This window comes from Nyctibius grandis, chromosome 3 (assembly GCF_013368605.1).
Source record: "Nyctibius grandis isolate bNycGra1 chromosome 3, bNycGra1.pri, whole genome shotgun sequence".
In the NCBI taxonomy this organism is placed as follows: domain Eukaryota; kingdom Metazoa; phylum Chordata; class Aves; order Nyctibiiformes; family Nyctibiidae; genus Nyctibius; species Nyctibius grandis.
In genome coordinates this window covers 70,483,956-70,504,168 of record NC_090660.1, presented here as the reverse complement: position 1 = coordinate 70,504,168, position 20,213 = coordinate 70,483,956, and positions in this window count along the sequence as shown.

The window sequence follows — 20,213 nt, the reverse complement described above, 5'->3', positions numbered from 1 at the left end:
AGCCACAGAACAATTACTAGGTGCAAATACTACCAGGGCTTTTCTGATAGCAGTCCTTGTCCCTCTGGTCTCCACCTCATCTCATCTGCAACACCTACAGGAAACAACTTTCAGGGAAAATGTTTTAGCCCCACAGCAAAACAGGAACGAAGGGTACTGGGAGAGTGAGCATGAGTCTATAGAGTGGGCAGCTCTTCCACTCCACAGCTACACCGATCCCCTCTGACCAAATTATATAATAATAACCTGCTATTCAGCAGTAAAACAAGCCTACTGTCATCAGTACCATTTGATTAGTATTGACTGTAATGATAGCACAGGAGGCAAATATCACTCTCTACTCTCTGGCTGAGCAGTGCAGCTCACACGATGCAGTAAAATGCACGTAGGAGGTGGAGTGTGAGGATCCGATTTCACACTGGGGCAGGGCACCTTATAAAAAGTCTTTTCAGTAACAGTCATCCAGAAGTAATATGGAAATCAAATTAGTTGATTGCAACAATCTAAATAGCATCACTTGATAGCTTCACAGCAGTTCTTGGACAATGAGAGTTTAGAAGGAGGAATCCTATCTTTTATGAAACCAAACACAATAGGGGGGTAGGGCCTCTCCCTACAGCTTTTGCCTATTCCATTTTAGGCCAAGTAATGAAAACATTGATGCTGCTTAGCCAGCAAAACATAAGTTAATTCAGCTTCTATCTCCCCAAAGTCTATAATTGTCTCGTCTAGTCTTCATGAAGAGCACTTAAAAATATTTCAAATATAAGGTGAACATCCATATAATCATCTCTGCACATGCCTCTTTATGAGTGGTATGGACGCTACTCCAGAAGGCACTGCAGAGTGCACAGTTCTCCTGGGCACCAGAAGGACAAGCAGGTGTGCCTAAGAGGTTACAGTATAAAAGTAAGTCCAGAAAGTGACATGCAGGTTCACCATCACACTACGGACAAGCCAGTTGTGAGGACACAGCTGTTTCATATAGACTATCTCAAGTTGGAAGGGACCCATTAGGATCATTGAGTCCAACTCCCTGCTCCTTGCCGGACTATCCAAAACTAAACCATGAGTCAGAGCATCATCCAGATGCTCCTTGAACTCTGACAGGCTTGGTGCCATGACCACTTCCCTGGGGAGCCTGTTCCAGTGATCGACTGCCCTGTCAGTGAAGAGCCTTTTCCTAATGTCCAACCTGAACCTCCCCTGATGCAGCGTCATTCCATTTCCTCACATCCTATTGCTAGTCACTAGAGAGAGGAGATGAGCATCTCCCCCTCTGCTGCCCCCCTTGAGGAAGTTGCAGACTGCCATGAGGTCACCCCTCAGCCTTCTCTCCTACAAGCTGAACAGACCAAGTGACTTCAGCTGCTCCTCGTAAGTCATGAGGGCACAGTATCAAAGTCACAGCGATTGCACAGGTTGCGAAGACACTGAAGCCCAGCACATGCTGTAAATGCTCACACGGCATGGGCTTCAGAGACAAGAGGGTGACAGCAGCAACACAGGGCACAAAGAAAGGGAACATCAAGCCAAGTCCAAGAGCTGCCTGACACACGAGGAGATGCTATGTGAGGTGCCACTGGATCCCAAATTCTCTGTATAAAGCTTACGAAGGCGTCCTCTAGGATAGTCCTATAAAACTGTTTTAGTCGAGTTTCTGACTTCCAGAATGTTACAGATTATAAGCCCTTACCTCCTGGCATTAAGGGAGGCCTTCTTATTTTTTCATTCACATTCAGCATTTACTTGGACAATTTTCCTTCATCCTTGATCCCTCCAGCCCACATAATAATACAGGTGATTGTGAATGGTAGACCACTGACTCGATATTGCATTTTTATTGCATTTGGAAGAAAGTATGCTGCAATAATTTTGCTCTCTCTCATCAGCACTCCTGTTCTTTAGTATATTTTCTGGATAAAGCCCATGCAGACAAGTTAGCAGGGTGATATTTCATGTAGTTCTTGGTCTTTATGGTTCATTCTCTCTCTTAGCTCATTTTTGCTGTCAGTTGCCAGGTTCCTAGATCAGGAAAAGGTAATTCATGCATCACCTACTGTAACAAAAGACAGAAAGGCCAGAAAGGAACAGTTGATTTCCCCATCTCACAGAGCTTTGAAATATCCCATTTAAAGTTCCACTCCCAACAGTGACAGTCCAAAGAAGCTCCAAGAACGGTACACAGCAAATTTTTGTCCTGAATGCTACTAATTTTACATTTGCCGAGTGAAAGCCATGTGTCTATTTGTGTACATTTCTGCAATTGCACTTTTTCATTCATTAAGATGAGAAATTGCTTCTTTTATGCAATCTGCTACTATTCAGATAGCAAAACATTGTGAAGTCTGGTAGCAGGCTTGCTGTTTTTGGCTTTAGGAGGGGTTGTTTTTTTTTTCCCCCCCTCTTCCTGTGAGAGGAAAGCTCTTCCCAAAGGATTTAAGCGATTCCATAAAACAAATGTAAAAACAAAGACACTTTTGTTTAAGGACTGAAGGTTTTGTTTTGTTTTAAGGGGGATGGAGAGGGAAGGAAGAGAGAAATGACACTGATCATCTTTCAATTAAACAGAGGGGGGGGAAGCTGATATCTCATTCCTAAAATAGAAACTGCGATAGTATAAACTTGCTATAATAGAAAGGTCATTAGAAAAAAATCAAGTTAAAATTTTTTTTTTCTAAATATACAAATTTTTCTAAATATACAAATTTTGTTTATTACAGTCACAAGTGAACACCTCAAACCATTATAGCAACAGAGGACAACACCACTTGCTCTCCAAATTCAAGTGCTTACACTGTGCATTCCTATACGCTCTGCACCATTAAAGTCAGTTTCTCCTTTCCCTCACAGTCTATCAAACAGGAAGAAAGAGGAAAAAGACCTGAAATGTGTGGCTTTAAATACAGAAAGATTTGGGAGATTCACTTCAGCTACAGCTTCTGAAGCTTAACCTAATACGCAACATTTCATTCACCGAAATAGGACCCAATACTACAATGGGCGTAACCCCCTGCACGTGCACAGCAAACGTTGCAAGATGGGGACAACACAATAACAATAAAAAAAGAAAAACTAATTAGAACATCTGAAATCCGTCAGCAAAGCACGTGTGGAGGTCTTGCAGGAAATCTGAGTGAGCAGACCTTCACATCTGCAAGTGTTCCCCAAGCATTTATACAAATGCATTGCAGAAATCTCATGTGTTGCAGAACTGTGATTCTAGTTTCTGATATTAATGAAATTAACTGATTTATCAGTAAATCCCTACATATTGTATCAAGTTTTATTATGTAGAGAGAAGTCCAACAGCCGCAAGTGATTCTTCAGTGAGAAAACATCTGTTCAAATGGAGCAAAAGCAATCCATGAAGTCCCATTCACCCTGCCTAGCATTTAAATTCATTCAGGATTGTCACTCACTGAAATTATCATTCAACATCCAAAACTAACACACTGGGAGAATGCAACAGCATTATGCTTCAGTAATAGCACAGCTCAAAAAGGCAAAACAACATAGATAATAAGAATCCTGCAATTAAATACAACATGCAAGTGAAATCTATCACATTTTAACTACTTGTACTTACATGACTAATTTACAAATGTTAGTATTAAATTCAGCTTTTTCTAAATGGAGGCTTGAAGTACGTGCATACGTGGGAAATGGCAAGATGTTCTTTTAATTAAAAGATTAAAAAACAGGTCTAAACTCATTGGGGGTGGACAGAAGGAGAAATCACATTCTGTCAAATAGATCACAGCAACATTACTTGTATATATATAAAATAAAGTACAAACAAAATGTATATTGTCATCATCTCAAAAGTGCTCTACCCAACCATTACTTCAATGATTCTACTCCATCCTAGTTTAAGCTGCACATATATATGCACATACACACTCAAGAAACAGTTTCATTTCCAGTGACCTCCTGATCTCCCAAATGGTAACCTGAACAGATTAACTTGTCAAACAGAGAAAGACAACGTACAAAGGTCATTACAAATCCAAAGGTCTGGGTCCACTCATGAATTTGGGCAGTTATTTTAAATAGAATTGTCTAATACTGTGTAAAGATACTGGACAAAAAGGAAGACACTGCTACCAATGGTTCTTTCACAACAGAAGGACACTCCTTCAGCTCCTATTTGCACAAAAAAAACACACCATGTGGAAATCTGAAAGTTAAACCACTGGAAGGCTACAGAACAACCTTTCTTTCCCCATTCTTCTGCCCACAATTCTTCTCTTTTTCCTTTGCTTTGTTTTTGAACTATGAAAGACACCGTGTAATTTACAGATGCTCACACCTAAAAGGTTGTCCTGCAGTTTGCTCTAAGGTTCTGCTTTGTTCTTTCCCAGCTGTAACCTCTCTTCATTCAAAATGTGCTTTTCTAAACAGCGCAACCCCAAACAGCTAATAGATATCCCACAGTTACATCACAGCAATGAATAAAACATGAGCTTTCCAATTTAATTTGGACGAGTTAATATGCATACTGAGTTCATGTGTAATATATAAGCATTTCTCCTTCATTTCCCTGTTCACTAGTTTGTTCGTTCACAGTTTTCCCATAATTCTCGTTTTCTCAATCACATTTTCTCTCTTGTATTCCTTCACGTGTGCATGTTCCATGTTTTACCTCCATCTCTTATACCACTTGCTCCTTGCTCCAATCCATTTCTCTCCTTCCCAGTCTGACCACGCTCACCATGAATACACAGCTCCTTGACCTATTAACAAGAAGGATATTCCTTTCCGCTTGCTTGAGCTCCAGACAATACTGGATGCTGCTGTTATCTTCTCTGTCCAATAAAGTCTTAAAACATTTCCTCCCATTTCTTAATGCAGACTTTTCCAAGACCTCATATTGTAACAGGAAATTAGTTGAGTGATTTTGTTTTTAAACCACACAGCAAAGCATCAGGAGACAAGTGCTCTGCTCTCAGATTTGCTAGAGACTGTTTGAATTTAGGCTGAATCTCTCCTTTGCAAGTCTGAAATAACTTTCCACCTCATCCTTTAATATTTGGAACTTGAAGGCTGTCAAGTGAAAGACACTATACAAATGCAAAGCACAGCCCTAGTCTCATCTTTTTTAATGATACACCCAACACTCGTATAAAAGAGCAACAGGAGCAAATGAAAAATCACAATAAGCAAATAGCCTAATAATACATGCTAAAAGCTACCAAGACAACAAATTCCATTTTCCCTGGGATTGTTAAATTATTCTTTTGATAGCTCAACACAATCTCTTCATGTTTATTTCCTATGGGGGATGCTGACACATTGAGCTCATTATCATTACACAGCTCCTCTTTAAAGAAAAAAACACACATGCATTTAAGGCAAACACCTAAAATTTAATAGTTCAGATTTTTAATAAACTATGCTGGAAAGGAGTTTGCAACTGGATTATTTCTAAGAAAGTTGGACACCTGCCTTATAAATTCAAAACAAACAGATATAAAGCAATATCAAGGCAGTGATCTTGCTTTGATGTACAAACACACTCAAAGCACATTACTTTTTTAATGATTCCTCTCAAGATGCATCCACACAGATAACATACATTCTTCTTCCTTTTTGAAGAGTCATCTTGAAACTTCCAGAAGTTTTACTGTGTGTATGAAGCCCAGCTACAGGACAGCCTATAAATGGACAGACCCTGATGCTATAGCAAAGATCAAACTAAGTCAACATGGTGGAGCCTTCAAACCACATACGCCACCATTACATTTTCTATGACGCACATGCCTCTTTGGTGTGTACCAGACAAGCCTTCAACAGAGTTATTAGAGAAAGTGTTTGAACTGGCATATCTAACACCTCAATTTGTTCCCAGCCGTGAGGTTGTGTTGGCCTTTGTACAGCTCAGCTCCAGCACCTGGGTCAGGTCTACACCTGCAAAACAAAGCCATAGACAAGTGCATGTCCTCCCATCTTGGAGCCCCCACCCTGGGTCTTCAGCAAACCTGCACTTCACCTAGTGTGCAAGGCTCTGCCTGAGTCCCTTCCCAGGTGAAGCCTCCCTGTTCCCAGAAGCACGTTCCTCAAACAACAGGATGCAGCCAGTGCCACAGAGCACTCCTAAGACCAGAGAGCATGAAATCAGACAGAGGACAGATATGGGCATACACTCAACAGGAAAGCATAATCCTTTTATTTATTTATGGGTTCAAGTCAGCCATCCTGACCTCCACTCTGCATGTCCATTTATATGTTTTCTGTCCCATGCATATTAATTTGTGGTTATCTTTAATATTTTATGAGTTATATTTGATTTCACTCCATTATACACTAAAAAGAGAAGAAAAAGCAGCAGCTACTAATACCACACATGGGAGTTTTACTTGTTATAAATGCCATTCAACATCAAGTGACTGGACAACACACACTCCTCAAAAAGAAGTGTTTCTGCTCATCACACCTCCTTCACAGAAGTGTTTTCTATTTCTGTTGATTAGCACTGAAGATGAAAGCATAGAAGTTATGGTAGCTTGAGTTACCTGAACTGCCCATTTCCTTAACAGTCACGTGTAAACTTAAACACAAACTGGGACTTAAGAGATGTACAGCTGGGAGGGCATCCCAAATCTGACAGTTGGGAAACTCATTTTGATTTCCCGTGTACAATATTCTAACATTTATTCAACAAGTCATCAAATCATCCTCCTGTACGTCAAGTTTTTAATCCAGAATTACAGATGAACCTTCGGTTTATGACCCTTCCTCTTCTCTAAGAATCTGCCTGAGGGAATTTATAAGCAGCTGCTGTCTCCCCTCTCTGCCATTACTGAGCTACAAAAGCCAACACAGCTTAAGTTTTGCTCTCCTGCCTAACTCCAGACTGTTCATGCCCCATCACCCTTGCAGTTTGGACGTCCCTGTACACGTTCCACTGGAATTTAACATTTTCTGTACACAAGTGGTCAGAACTATGTACAGTATTTGATATAAAGTCTCCCTAATGCGTTGCATAATAACTTGCCTATCTCCACTGAAGAGCTCTCATCAAGGGTCACATTTGCTTTCATTTCATGCCCACCAGAGTCATCCCTGTTTGACTATGGCATTCATGCCTTTTCTTCCAGGCCTGTTTTAAGGGATGACCTGCCAGCTGATAGCAGATATGTTGTCAACAATCACTCAGTAGATAACTTCGCTTTTAGAGCTATTTAACTTCCTCTCATTCCTATTGCTTCAGTCATCACAGACATTCAGTTCTTCCTGTGCAACAATCCAACCCTGCTTGGTGCTGACTATGTTTCCCAACTTTGCCTCATCAGCAATCGTCCTTTGCATATAGTTATCTCAGCCACTACTGTGAAGTAAAAAGACCAACTCCCCACCTAACACCAATGCAGAGCAATAATTCCTTTATTCATGCAGATAGAGTCACAATTTCTCCCTCAGGAGACACCATTCTTTAGCCAAGGCCCATACTTTCAATTTAGTCATTTCGGTGTCACGCCTGCCATGGTGTATATACATCGAACTGAAGCCTTCTGCTCCTTTTGTCTAGGACATTCAGTATTTAACCACTAATAATACAACTTTAGTCTTCCATGACCTAATTGTGGCAAATCCATGATGCATTTTATCCTGTTTTCCACTTATCTTTGTATACTTAATTACTTTTTCCATTCCATATTTATTCTAAATCCTTGAATACTATTGAGATGAGAGTAAAGTGTGTGAAGATTTCATTCTCTTCTCTTTTTAAAATAAATACAAGTATACTTCTTTTGCTATATTGCTATCACAACTGCTACATTCAACTTGACAGATAACAATCAATCCTTTTTTTTAACCTGGCTCCAGTGTCCTGCACCAACTCTTTCAGACCCCTAAAGCAGAGACTTCGCTTCCTTAGTCTGACTGCATCAAACCTGGAAGCAGTCATAAGACATTTATTCTGGTCATTTCTGTTCAGCGCCCTATCTTTCTCCCATGTTCAAATCCTTATCCCTACCTAAAACTGGTTACAACTGCTAATTTTGGAGGCATTAGACATATTTTTCAGCTATAGCCTGGTCCTCACAACATCATAGTAAAGTTCTCTTCTCTACTTTTCATTTTTTTTCCCCTCTTCATCTTAAATTTCTTCATGCTCTAGCTTTTGGCAATTCACATGCCACCCCTGCAGTTTCTGCTCTCCAATGATCAATCCCCTCCTTTGCTTCATTCCTTACAGGTTTTCCGGTAACTTGCAGTATCTTATTCTCACAGCAATGTCCACAGCCCCACTTGGCAAGCTTTTCCTCCTCCTCACAATGCAGTTTCCAAGCAGCTGTTGTACCTTCCACTTAAGACAGGCCAAGTCTTTTTTTTTTTTTTTAACCCTCTAACTCCCACAGGTCTTCAGCCCTGTGGACTTCACAAACTAGTTCCTCTAACTTCTCAGAACTTGCCCTGCTAAAATAAAACTTCCTTGAAATAAAACCACTTTGTAGCTGACATATACTTATCCTTCAGTTTAATTTAAAATTATTAACTTGTGGCTAATCAACACGTGCCTAAGGCCTTATGGAACGGAGCCGTAACCTAGCAGTGGAAAGCAAGACCTGGTGTCAGCCACGGAAAGACCAGAGACATTCCTTACCCAGAGTTCAAAGATACACCCTCTAGTTCTGGGCAGGCTGTAAACATGAGCCTTCATTTACTCTGCATTCCACTACAACTAATAGCCAAAATCTACCCTATGATATTTCAGTTTACCAATTTCCAATCTAACTATGTCACCACTGGGAAACATACTTACAAAAGCACATTTGAGAAACACCTTCCTTCTATGCACTAGCACAGTATCTCAAATGCACTCTGTAGCTCTGAGCAACCAAAACGCATTTGCAAGGCTACGTTCTACCATTTGACTCAGCTTCGCCTCACTGAATCAATGTTAGCCCACCAGATTTTGGAGCATAACATGAACCTTTAACAGAAAACCCTCTCCCATCCACTGGAAGACTGGGCCCATATTAAGTGCCTCCAGCAACAATTTGAGAGCTGGTGTCTCCAGCATGTGCGCCACAAGCCTGTGAAGAGCAGGGAAGGAGGGTGCTGATGGCCAAGTGCTACAGGAGGACATGGAAAGAACCACTCTGGCGAAGTGACAGAAAATTATCTCCATATGAATCTAGAAAACACCGTTTCCCTCTGAACTTTATCTCGTGATACAATTTTCTTAACATGCATGCACTGGCATGAGAGCAGTCCAGGCCTTCTTTGCAACAGAGTGAACTTGCTGGCATAGGCTATCAGTTCCATCGAGGCAGTAAATCACACTAACCACCACATTCCTGCTATACCTGCATCTACACTGTGGCACACAGGCACCTGCCTGCTACCTCCTGCCCAGAGGCTAAAACCCACAGAGGGGAAACTCGGTACCACAGCATGAAATATCAACTGACATGGTAAGTTAGTAACCAACATAAAATGGGGACCCTGGCAGGGCGAACAGCTCTGTCAGCTCCAACAGCCCCACATCACAGTAAGGGCTGCTCACCATCTCTGAAGGACTGATGGGGGTCTCTGCGCCCACCCTCCCTTGGCCACCATCACCATCAGGTACATCTCCCCAGGGAGCACATTCACACTGCTGGTGCCTTCTGCTCTCCTGACCAGTCTCACTAGCTCCAGCCAAGCCTTTGCAGAAATGGGGTGTTCAGCCACCCTCTGCACTGAGAAGCATGGCACTGGACACTTCAAAAAAGCAATTCACTGTGTTAGTCGCACACGAGGAAGTAACGCGCTACCTTTTACTCCAGAAGTGCTTAGAAGTATTTTATCTCATTAATTCTAGGTCAGTTGAGCGCACGTGTGGTATGGATTACACTGACCCTTTTAGAGCTCTCTATATTTTTAAGTAAGTAGGACACAATGTTAGACACAAGCCAAGCTGTGCACCCTCTGTACACCACGCACCAAGATCAACCAGCAGGCTTTACGGGTAGAACCAAGGACACGTTGCTTCATAAAGCAGGGCTCTTATGGTACATAAGTACAAATGTGAAATAAATTATAAATGCCAAATCTGACCCACTATCATATTAAGTCAATACAGGCGTTCTACAGAAAAAGGAAGTTGAACTGACATGACCTTTGCAAATCCACCCAACAAATCAGTGGCAGATTCACAAACAGAGCAAGAATTTACAGCTAAGTGATAAAAAGGTCTACACGAAAGATAAAAGTTGTCTTGTTGCTTACAAAATGCAATACCGTTGTCATTTTAAGTACAAAGCAGATGTTTCATCCTTAAATATCTCAGCACAACCACTGCAGACTTTAAACACAAGCAAGGATCAATATGCAAATAACCATAAAATTCAAGTTTAAAAAAGTTAATACTGTAATGAACTGGAGATGTTAATTTGCCAGGTCTTTGAAAGTTTTAACCTCCTTCTCTGCACTATGAGCTGCCATATATATTGGACCCTAGGACACACATAACTCCATTGCTTTCCCTTCTTTTCACAGATGCCTTGTCTGGGTAAGGGAAGAAGGAGAAAAAAAAACATAGACATTTGAGTAAGTTACCTTTTGGATAAGCCTCCTCCCCTCTCCCAGCTAAAGTTTTCTTTCGGATAGATCAGAATTTTGAAACGAAACCAGGCGCCGGCAGGCCCGCTTTAAGGCTCTGCTGTGACAGATACGGAGCAGACCCCGAGCAGGACGAACACCGACCCGGCGACCATGTGCTCGGCTCCGCATCCACCCGAAAGGGCATCCCGGGGGGGAAGTTGACACTTCGCACCGACTCGGGTAAATAACTCGGAGAAGCTCAACAGCTATCACTTCCAGCGGCTTTCTCCTGGGCCATATGTTGTCTCCTGACACTAGCGAGGAATTTCAGAGGAGCCAAACCGCTCTGCCCGCCCCGCCGCGGACCCGCTCGGGGCCGGAACCGCCGCCCCCGAGGGCAGGGGACGAAGCCGGCTCGCACCCGCGGCACCTACCCCACGGGGACTGCTCTCTGTCACAGGCGTCAGGGCAGGGCAGGGCGGCTCCTGCCGCAGCGCCCGGCGGGGGCGAGCCCCCCGCCCGTCCCCGGGGCAGCGCGGCGCCGCCAGCCCCGCACCCCGCCCGCGCTGCCGGCCCCTCGCCAGACGCCCGCCGGGGCTGGTGAGGGGGTGGGGGGTCCCGCCAGCCGCCACCGCTCGCCGGGGCCGCCCCCAGCAAGCGGGGGAACCGCGGCGGGACGGCGCCGCGTTCAGCCTCGGGCCCCACCGCGCCCGCCAAGCCTGGGGCAGCGGCCCGGCTCGACCCGGCGCCGCGCCTCGCCCTTACCGTCCTCGCCAGCGCGGCGCGGGAGCCTCCTGGAGAGGAGCGAGGCGAAGCCGTGGGGAAGAGCGGGGAACCGTAGCCAAGAAAGCCACCGCCGCCGCGAAGAAGAGGAGGAGGAGGAGGAGGAGGAGGAGGAGGAGAAGGAGGAGGAGGGGGCGGAGGATCGGCGGTTGAGGGGAGGAGACGGGGGGCGGGGGAGCCGAGCGGCTGGCAGCCGCCCGCCCGCCGCTCAGCCGGCCCTTCCTCCCGACACGCCGCCGAGCCGAGCCGGGCGCGGGGGCCGGAGCGTGGGGCCCGCCCAGCGCTGTCGGGCCCGGCTGGTGGGGCGGGGAGCCCCGGGCGGGCGGGATCGCCCCTTCCCCTGCCCGCGCTGCACGAAGGGGACCCGCCGCTGCCGCCTTTGTTCGGCCGAGCGGCGCCCGGGAAGGGAGGGGAAGGCGGCGGGGTGACAAGTTGGGCGGTTCTCCCACCCGAAGATTGTTCCTCCGGCCCTGGCAGACGCGGGGTAACTTCACTGAAGTTAATTTGTGTCTGTGATGAAAACCCCCTCCACCTGTGCCAAATGCTGCTCGGCATCCAGCATTGAAGTCAGCCTACACGCAGTGCTTCAGCTGCATGTTTATGCCTCAGGAGCTGACTGGTGACTCCTGTTAAATTAAGTTGTTTTTTTTTTATTACAGAGGGTAGATGGGATCACGAAGACTGGTGTCTTAGCATTCTGCACTTGGCAGTCACCAATAACTAGTAAAAAATTAATTTCAGATAGACCTTTATCCCATTGCCTGTAGTAGTTCACAGAATTTCTTTCAAACATTGCCACTCATTTGCCTATTGATTTACACATCCAGTTGCTCACTGATCATTGAGGTACCTTTGGAAAGGACGCTTTTTGCCACAGTACTCCCTTGCTCATCCGACAAACCTCCTCCAGCCTTCCTGATTTCAGTCCGTCAGTTCAGGTACTTAAGTCAACACATGTAGTCCTATCACACCAGTTAAAATAGCAGAAAGGGGGGAGTTTCCCCTCATTCACTTCTCACTTAGAAGAGACTGACAGACTTAAAAATGCTCTTGTAGGAGGCCTTCTCTGAAGGGTAGTTAGACTTCAGTCATTTGTATAGAGGTGGAATGAACAAAATGACTCAGCCTACAGGACCATCTATCTACAAGTGACCTTTTAAGAAGGCAGTAAAAAAACTAGACCATCCTAGGGCTGTTAAGACCTGGCATAAACAGAAGCTCCTTAGCTAAGCAGCCTCCCTTAAAAGCTCTTTACCCTATTGTTCATTAAGCTCCCCCCCCCTGCCCCCCCAGCAGTTAAAAGATCCCACCTGGGAGCCCTCACTGTTTGCCCAGAACTCTGTATCCTAGGCTGTAAGGGGCAGGGTAGCATGAGGCTTTTGGTGCTCAGCTCCCTGAGTTTAGTTCTACACCAAGTTGCTCTGGTGTGCTCTTAAGAAACAGGTGCTTTATCAGTTCCCCTAGCTATTGCTTAGAAATTATCTGTGAGGCCTGTAAGGTGCCTGTTGCAAGGCATAGGTGTGTGAGGAAGGAGGGGACGCTGCAGCACTTGGCCTCTTCCACATAACTAACAAGGACCTTCTGTTTCCTGCACGTGTTAGCACGGCTGCATTAGAGAATGGGAAATAGAAGTATGTGACTTGGACCTCGACTCCTGTAACTGTGTTGTGGAGGGGAATACATTTTTGTTTTTATTTTAAAATTAAGAAAAAGGAAGTGGAATTGATATCCTCCTGAGTGTAGGGGGAAAAAGTCTGAAGATATAAAACAATGTAATAAATGTCGAGAAACCTGCCTAAGCCATCAGGCAGCCTTAAGTAAAACCAATGTGCTAGAGGCATAAGCTACATCATATATCCTAGGTACTGCCAAGACCTGCTCGCTGCATTATTCACTGGAGACAGAAGCCAACCATCAGCCCCATAGCCTGTGCTGAAGGGAGCCCCTGCCACACAACAGGGTGCTCATTTGTCACATGTTCAATACACAGGCACCCCACCCTGTGTGACCACCTTTTACAGGAGGTGCATTTTGCCCTTCTTTCTTTAGGCTGGATGTCTGTAATGATGGGGGAATAGGCCAATGCAGCTTCTCCTTCTACATGTCCTGTTCTGGCTAGAAGATTTCCCCGTTCCTGGTCAAAACAGAGGCTTACCAGCATTTTAATTCCAGGTCAATATACAAACGTTTGTTAAAGCCTAGGCACGTGTACAGCACTTCTATTGTGCCCTTACTGATGAAATAAGGGCTATGGCATCGTTTCATACGCTACTAACTGCTAAGTTTTTCACTCCCAGGCATCACATGATGGATAGCTTTATTAAATTATGTCACGCTGTGCAGCTGCTGCCTCTGGGAAGAAGTATGGAATAATACAATTAATGTCTCACCTTTTAATTTGAATATAGGTACTAAAATATGATCTTCATTCTCACCATCAAGACCAGTGACAGCCTAGCTTCTGCCTCAGACAGACAACTAACCCGTGGAAGCAGTGGCTAGAGATCCCCCATCTGCAAGGCAAGCCGCAGAGCCAAGCAGATCATGAACACCCACAGACTTTCATCATGTTCCAAATCCCTCTAATGAAACCAGCACCCTGGCCCCAGGATGACGTTTAAGGGCACCTTAAATGATTATCCTTCTACACAGATCTTTGCATTTTGAGACGCCATAACCTCTGATTTATAAATAATATCTAAGTCAAGAAACTAATTCTATAAACATGCATGTACCTAATTAAGCTCATGTAGTTCAATGAGACTACTCAATAGGAGTAAAATAAAACGTGTGCATAAGAAAATGTGTTGTCTGGAACTAAGCTAAGAACTTCTGGATATAAACATAAAATTACCCAGTTTCAGACTTACTTCTTCTTTATGCTTTCCTAAGAACAGTTTATTATAAAGTGCATTAATCTTGTCACTCCATTAAAATATTTCACAACTTTCAAAAGGTTTTGTGATACAAAAATTTAAAAACCCAGCTATTGATCATAGCTGTCTTCCTAAATCCATATTCTTATGAGGCCAAGAATAAAGCATTTGTTGCTCTAATCAGTAGGTTTACTCAGAAACAGCTGACACTACTTAAAATTGTGTTAACACAGGTTCTCAAGGTCCTATTCTAACACAGTATAACACACCAGTGAAGACAAGCTCTGTCCACCTTAAGCAATGTGTTGTAATTGTTCAGGCTATTTGAGTCTGCCATTAACAGCAAGTCTCCCTCTCACAGCTGCTTCTAAACCTAAGGCCTGCTTGCATTCAAAGAGATTTTCAGTTGTATTTTGGCATTGCATATGCTATTCACAAAATCACCTGTAACTGTGTGTAAGAACAACTGAGAACAAAGGAGCTGATTTTCCTCTGTTTAGCTCTAGAGTCCTGGTTGCAGGGTATTTGGGTTTTGGATCTGTCCTGCTTGTGTAAACTTATGTGTAATGATCAAAATTCATTTCAAAATGCAGACTGCTGCCTGAATTACCACGGCATTCAGCCTGAATTAGCCATGGCAACTCAAGTACTGAACAGTGTAGCTTCCCTCCCTGCCCCTGCATCTGTAGGATGTATTTACTCTCAAGTCCCTCCAGTTGACTGATCAGGAGGTGTGAACTGAGATCAGCAGCAGCCTGCATTAATGGGCCAAGCTGTAACCTGAAGCAGCTACACCACTACTAAGTATTTTAGTGTACTTGTTCTTGGTTAAATCCGTGAGTGAGGCATGTGCGTGATTTCTGATGGTCAGCCTGGTCTGCCTGCTCAGCCCATCCAGCTGCCACCTCAGCTACGCCTGAGGGGGGGGTGAGATGGCTGGAGAAAAGCACCGCTTTAGCTGCCACGGCTGGATCAGCCCATGCCCCTGCACATCACTGAGCTGCGTGTGAACATTTGACAAAGCTCACTGAGCAGGATTTCACAAAAAAAAGGCTGAGGTCTCCATTCCCACCACCCATGTACATCCAGCTGCTTGCACAAACAAGGTGGTGCAGGACACCCTAGTCCTGTATTTGTGTACTGGGCAGCATTATTTTTTTTTAGTTAAATAATAAGCTCTGTAGAAAATGTGTGAGCAACATGGTAGTGGGGCCTGTAAATGGTGCAGGTATTTAGGAGTGCTGGGAAAAGTGTTTTCTCGGTATTGTTTGTGGCAGAGGGCTGATGACAAAGGAGAGGTGTGAGAGTCATGCTGACCCCTTCTTCTGGTGCTCAAATGCCACAAGAAACAAGCCAGAAATCCCCTTCTCAGCTCCCTGAAGGTCTCAGCACTACATATGAGGACTCGCTGTTGTCTTCCCTCAGTCACTGCATTCTCCCTGCCAACTTGAACTTGGCTGTATTTAGGATCCAGCACAAGGCATTAGTTTAGTTCCTGTTTTTCTGTGCTGTCACCTTGAGCTTTACTTACAAGGTTGTTACAGTTGTGTTTACTTTCCAGTTTCAGAAGGTGTGTGGAGGTAACTCCAGCTGAAAGGGAGGAACTGAAAGGTGTGAGGCCACAACTACGTCATTTGACATCCTGCCTCAACCCATGCAAGCAGAGAAGTAAAGACTCATCTGCTCCTTTTCCCTACATACACCTGCTTAGAGAACACAGAGCCATTACAGCTGAGCCAGACAGGTATCAGTTCTTTAATTAGGCTTGTCCTTTTAAGTGCCCCAGGAAAATTATTATAAGAAATACCATATGATTGCCCAAGAACAAACGAGATATGCTTTTAAACACCCCTTACTACTAACATTGCATAAGCATTCCAACAATCAAATCTAACAGTTTGTTATCATAGTTGCAATCCCTTTGGCTTAGTAGCAGCAAGATGAATACATGTCATATCTGTTCTCAGCAAATAGCTGCCTGCCTCTATAAACAAAACTGTCAAGACTGATTCTCCATATATATTTGCAAATTATATCCATTGGTTGTGTGTCTTGTGGCATATTTAGTATGCTGCCAGGGCAATGTTACCCTCACATCACTTTTTTATGTTACTAACATCATAATATTGTCAAGGAACAGGTACCTTGAGAACTGTGGCTTGAATTCACTAATATCTCCTACAGACCCCTGATGAAAAACATGCTTATTATCTAGTTTACAAACATTTGAACCTAGCATGTAAATGCACTCCAAGAGTGATTGCTTAATTACTCCAATAAACAAGAAACACGTAACCTTATAGTAAGTGATTATACACTTATTTTAATCCTAAACATGTTACAGATAGATAGTAAGAAACTTTTAATTACACCTCTGAACATCTTGTTTACTTTCTACGTGTGTACCTATCCTTGAAAAACACCTTTCCACTAACAACAGGTAGTTTACTGTCCTTATCCTCAGTTAAATCCATGAGTGAGAAGTCTATGTGACATCCTGATATTCAGCCTGCTCTGAAGCACAGAGCTCTGTGTCCTCGTCCCAGTGCCAGCATTTTACTTACTGGCTGGCCAGGAGGAATTCACTTCGGTTCCTTGTCACAGTTTAACTGTATGTAATATGATAATAATATTACATAATTCACAGAGGAGGAGGGTAAATTAGTTAATGTGTGCCCTGTGCTCTAAGAATATAGAGTGGAATACGAGCTTAATACTGTAATTTCAGGCCTCCACCCTTTGACATTTCATGGTTTTTAAATTTTATTTAATCTGCATATTACATGCAGAGGACAAAATTGATAGTCACTGGCATTTTTAAAAGGAAGAGTTCCCTTTTTATGATTTTTATATGGTAAAACCAGTGTCTATATCCCTTTAAGAATAATATAAAATATCTTAGAATCCTGATATTTAAAGTACTGTAATTTTGTTGATTTCACTTACAAAAGTAGGCCCATTTTTCATATAAAAACATCTATCATGCTAATTTTGACATTTTATGTTAATGATATGTAATAAAGTAATGTCATTTTAACAGAGAGTTCTAATTAGTTGCCAGTAACACAGTATAGTCTTGTATAATTACGAATTTTGTGTGTGAGGAGAACTGCCTTGTTCTCATTGCAGGGACTAAAACCACAGAGCGTCACATTTCTCGTTATTGTACCAGAGGAATGTAGGAACACACTCATGACCGCATTAGGGAATGGCACATAATAACAGAATCAATAACAGATAGAAAACGTGATGATACTAAACTGCGAAGCAAAATTTATCCATGGAAAAAGCCCCCATCCTACTTATGTGTTCACATCACCCTGCAGCGCTCTGGCTGTTATACAGCTCTCAAAAATGAGGGCAGGCATTTCTTCTTTTCAGCTAATCAAGGCAGCATGGGGAGTGATGCTATTGAGGAAGGCTGGATCAGAAGAGGAGATGAGAAAGATCTAGCAGTTCCTATAAAACACAGTAAATGCTAGGGGAGAGTCACTACGGGAGTCATTTATTGCCTGTTGCATGGCTTTCTCCTTTAATTACCAGGAGCTAGAGAATTTGAGATCAACAGAGATGGGTCAATATTGCCAAGAGTGACTGAGTACCGTTCAAGCCAGCTGAGTTACAGCATAGGTGTCAGAATGTCAATAAAACCAGAATCTGTGAGTTCTGATTTCAGGGTCTCACTGTTATTAAATCAGATCTATTTTTATTTCAGGTGTTGTGTGAAGTGCAGAACAGGCTCAGAAACATGTGGGGAAAAGGACAGAACAACACATCTAGTTCTCAAGAACTAAAAGTGTTTTCAGACAGCAGTGTTTGCTTGTCTGAAAGAAAGCCTGCTATAACCCTTTCTAAAGATGTATTTACTTAATTTTTCTCAGAAAAGAGGGTCAGCTTTACAAGGATCTCAGGAACAGTTCAGGAAAAGGAAGGAATATTAAAAGATGAGCATGAAGTAAGTTATATATAGAAACGAATAATTTGTTATTTAAATAACTATGATATATCAAAAGAAAGATAAATTAATCATAATGTTTATTTCATGGTAACTATTGTATTTGTTCAATTTTCTGACTATGATAACAGGTCAGTTATATAGAAGTACTTGCAATCAAAGTGACACGCTAATGTGACAAGTGAAAACGTAATCAAAGGCTGAGGTATAAGATCAGACACATGAAACCTTGTATTGTCTTCATAGCTATGTGCATTTTTTTCTCCTTTTCATTAAAGCACTCTGCTAGAAGGAACAAGTGCCACTTTCTCAAGAACTTAATCTGTGAGAATTGCTGCCCTGAGCCAGATCTTTCCTATATTTTTTCCAGTCTACATGAAGAGAGGTCCAGAAGGCTGATGGGTTTAAGCTGCATGAGGGCTTTTTCTTCTTCTTTGGCTTAGAGCTGGCAGCAACACACTCACACCCTGTCTGTGCCCAGCTGGTGCAGGATCCTACCAGGGTGCAGGGTGAGTCGCATTAATGTCCCTCTTCGGTGAGGCTATCAGAGAGAGGTTATTTAAAGCAGTTTTGCAGAATATGAAACTACCCCACCTTCCATAGCTTGCTTTTTCTTTCTCACTTGGCTTATCCGCTGGTAACAGCTCAGCAGGCAGCACAACATGGCCTTACGTCTAACACCAAATGTGCAATGCCACCCTGGTACTCACCCGCGGCATTCCTTCACCGGAGCTGCAGCTGCGTTCCAGGCACTGCTTCCCCCCAAGGCCTGCTTTCAAGAGTGTACCAAATACCCTGGCAAGGGTAGATTAAAAAAAAATACACATCAACCCCTGTTACTGCATTGGAGGTGGTCAGAAGGGGCTGGCCACCCCCCCAGAGTTATCAGCTCTTGCTGCTAATTGTTACGTGACTCATACTTATATAGTGCGTGTGGGTAGTGACTATGTCCCTTTCTCTGCTGGCTAATCCGAGAGCTTCTTTTGACAGCTCATACATGAAAAGATTTGTTATTTTTTGAAATGTAGTGGTAGAGGTTTTATGCTTTGGGCCAGAGTGTCAGTGGAGGCTCTCTGGGGACGCGTGCATTGGAAGTGACAAGCAGTGAATAACTGACATCAGGCATGAGTAATATTTGTAGTCTGACTTTGGTATGTTATTCTTAAAAAAAATCCAGTCTGTAAATACAGTCTACATTTGTTAGCTTGAAAGGAAGGAAAGGGGATGAGGGCAAATACAGAAGAGAGAAATGAATAACAAAAAAAAAAAAAAAGGAGAAAAAGCAAGCAGAAACAAGCTAATAAAGAGAAAAGGGTGTGGGAATATTAAAAGAGAGAGTATAGACATACAACTGGATCAAAACTAATATAAAATTGCAAAAAAGCAGGAGAAAAAATGAAGATGAAAGGAAACACAATGTAACAGATCAGGAAAAAAACTATGAAGAAAGTGTTTGTAAACTTAGTCTGAATTCCTATAAACAGTCAATAATGACTACAGCACCCCATGAAATAAGGGTGCTTTTGTAAAACAAGTATGCGTTGAAGTCCCATTGATTGTGAGACACTCTAGTTTGCAAGTTAAAAAGGATTCTGTGAAGGTACTTAAAATATACAGCAAGAGTGGGTGGAGTGGTGGGTATGTGTAGTGTAGAAGCAATTTGGATGGTGATGAAGTCGTGCTGTAAAACAAATATTATGTTTAACCCCCATAGGAACAATGCAGTTATTTCAGCAAGAGATGAGTTATGCAAGGGAAGACATTTGAATGAACTTGTGGGGCTCTTTCAGTGACTCCAGTGAAGCTGATGACTGTATTTCCATTCAGACTTTTTGCTTTTCTTTGTTAATTATCTGTAGACTAGAAATGGCGATGAGAGCAATAAGCTATAAGGTGGTATGTACTTTTGCTGTATTCTTTATTCACATGCTGCCCATTATTTTCTTTGAAAATGGGAGCAAGTATAATCTAGCAGGGAGCAAATCTTTAAAGTCACTGAAGTATTTTCCAAAAGGAAATAGTTCACATCAGAAAACCCGAAGAAAGAGAGATGAGGGGCTGCC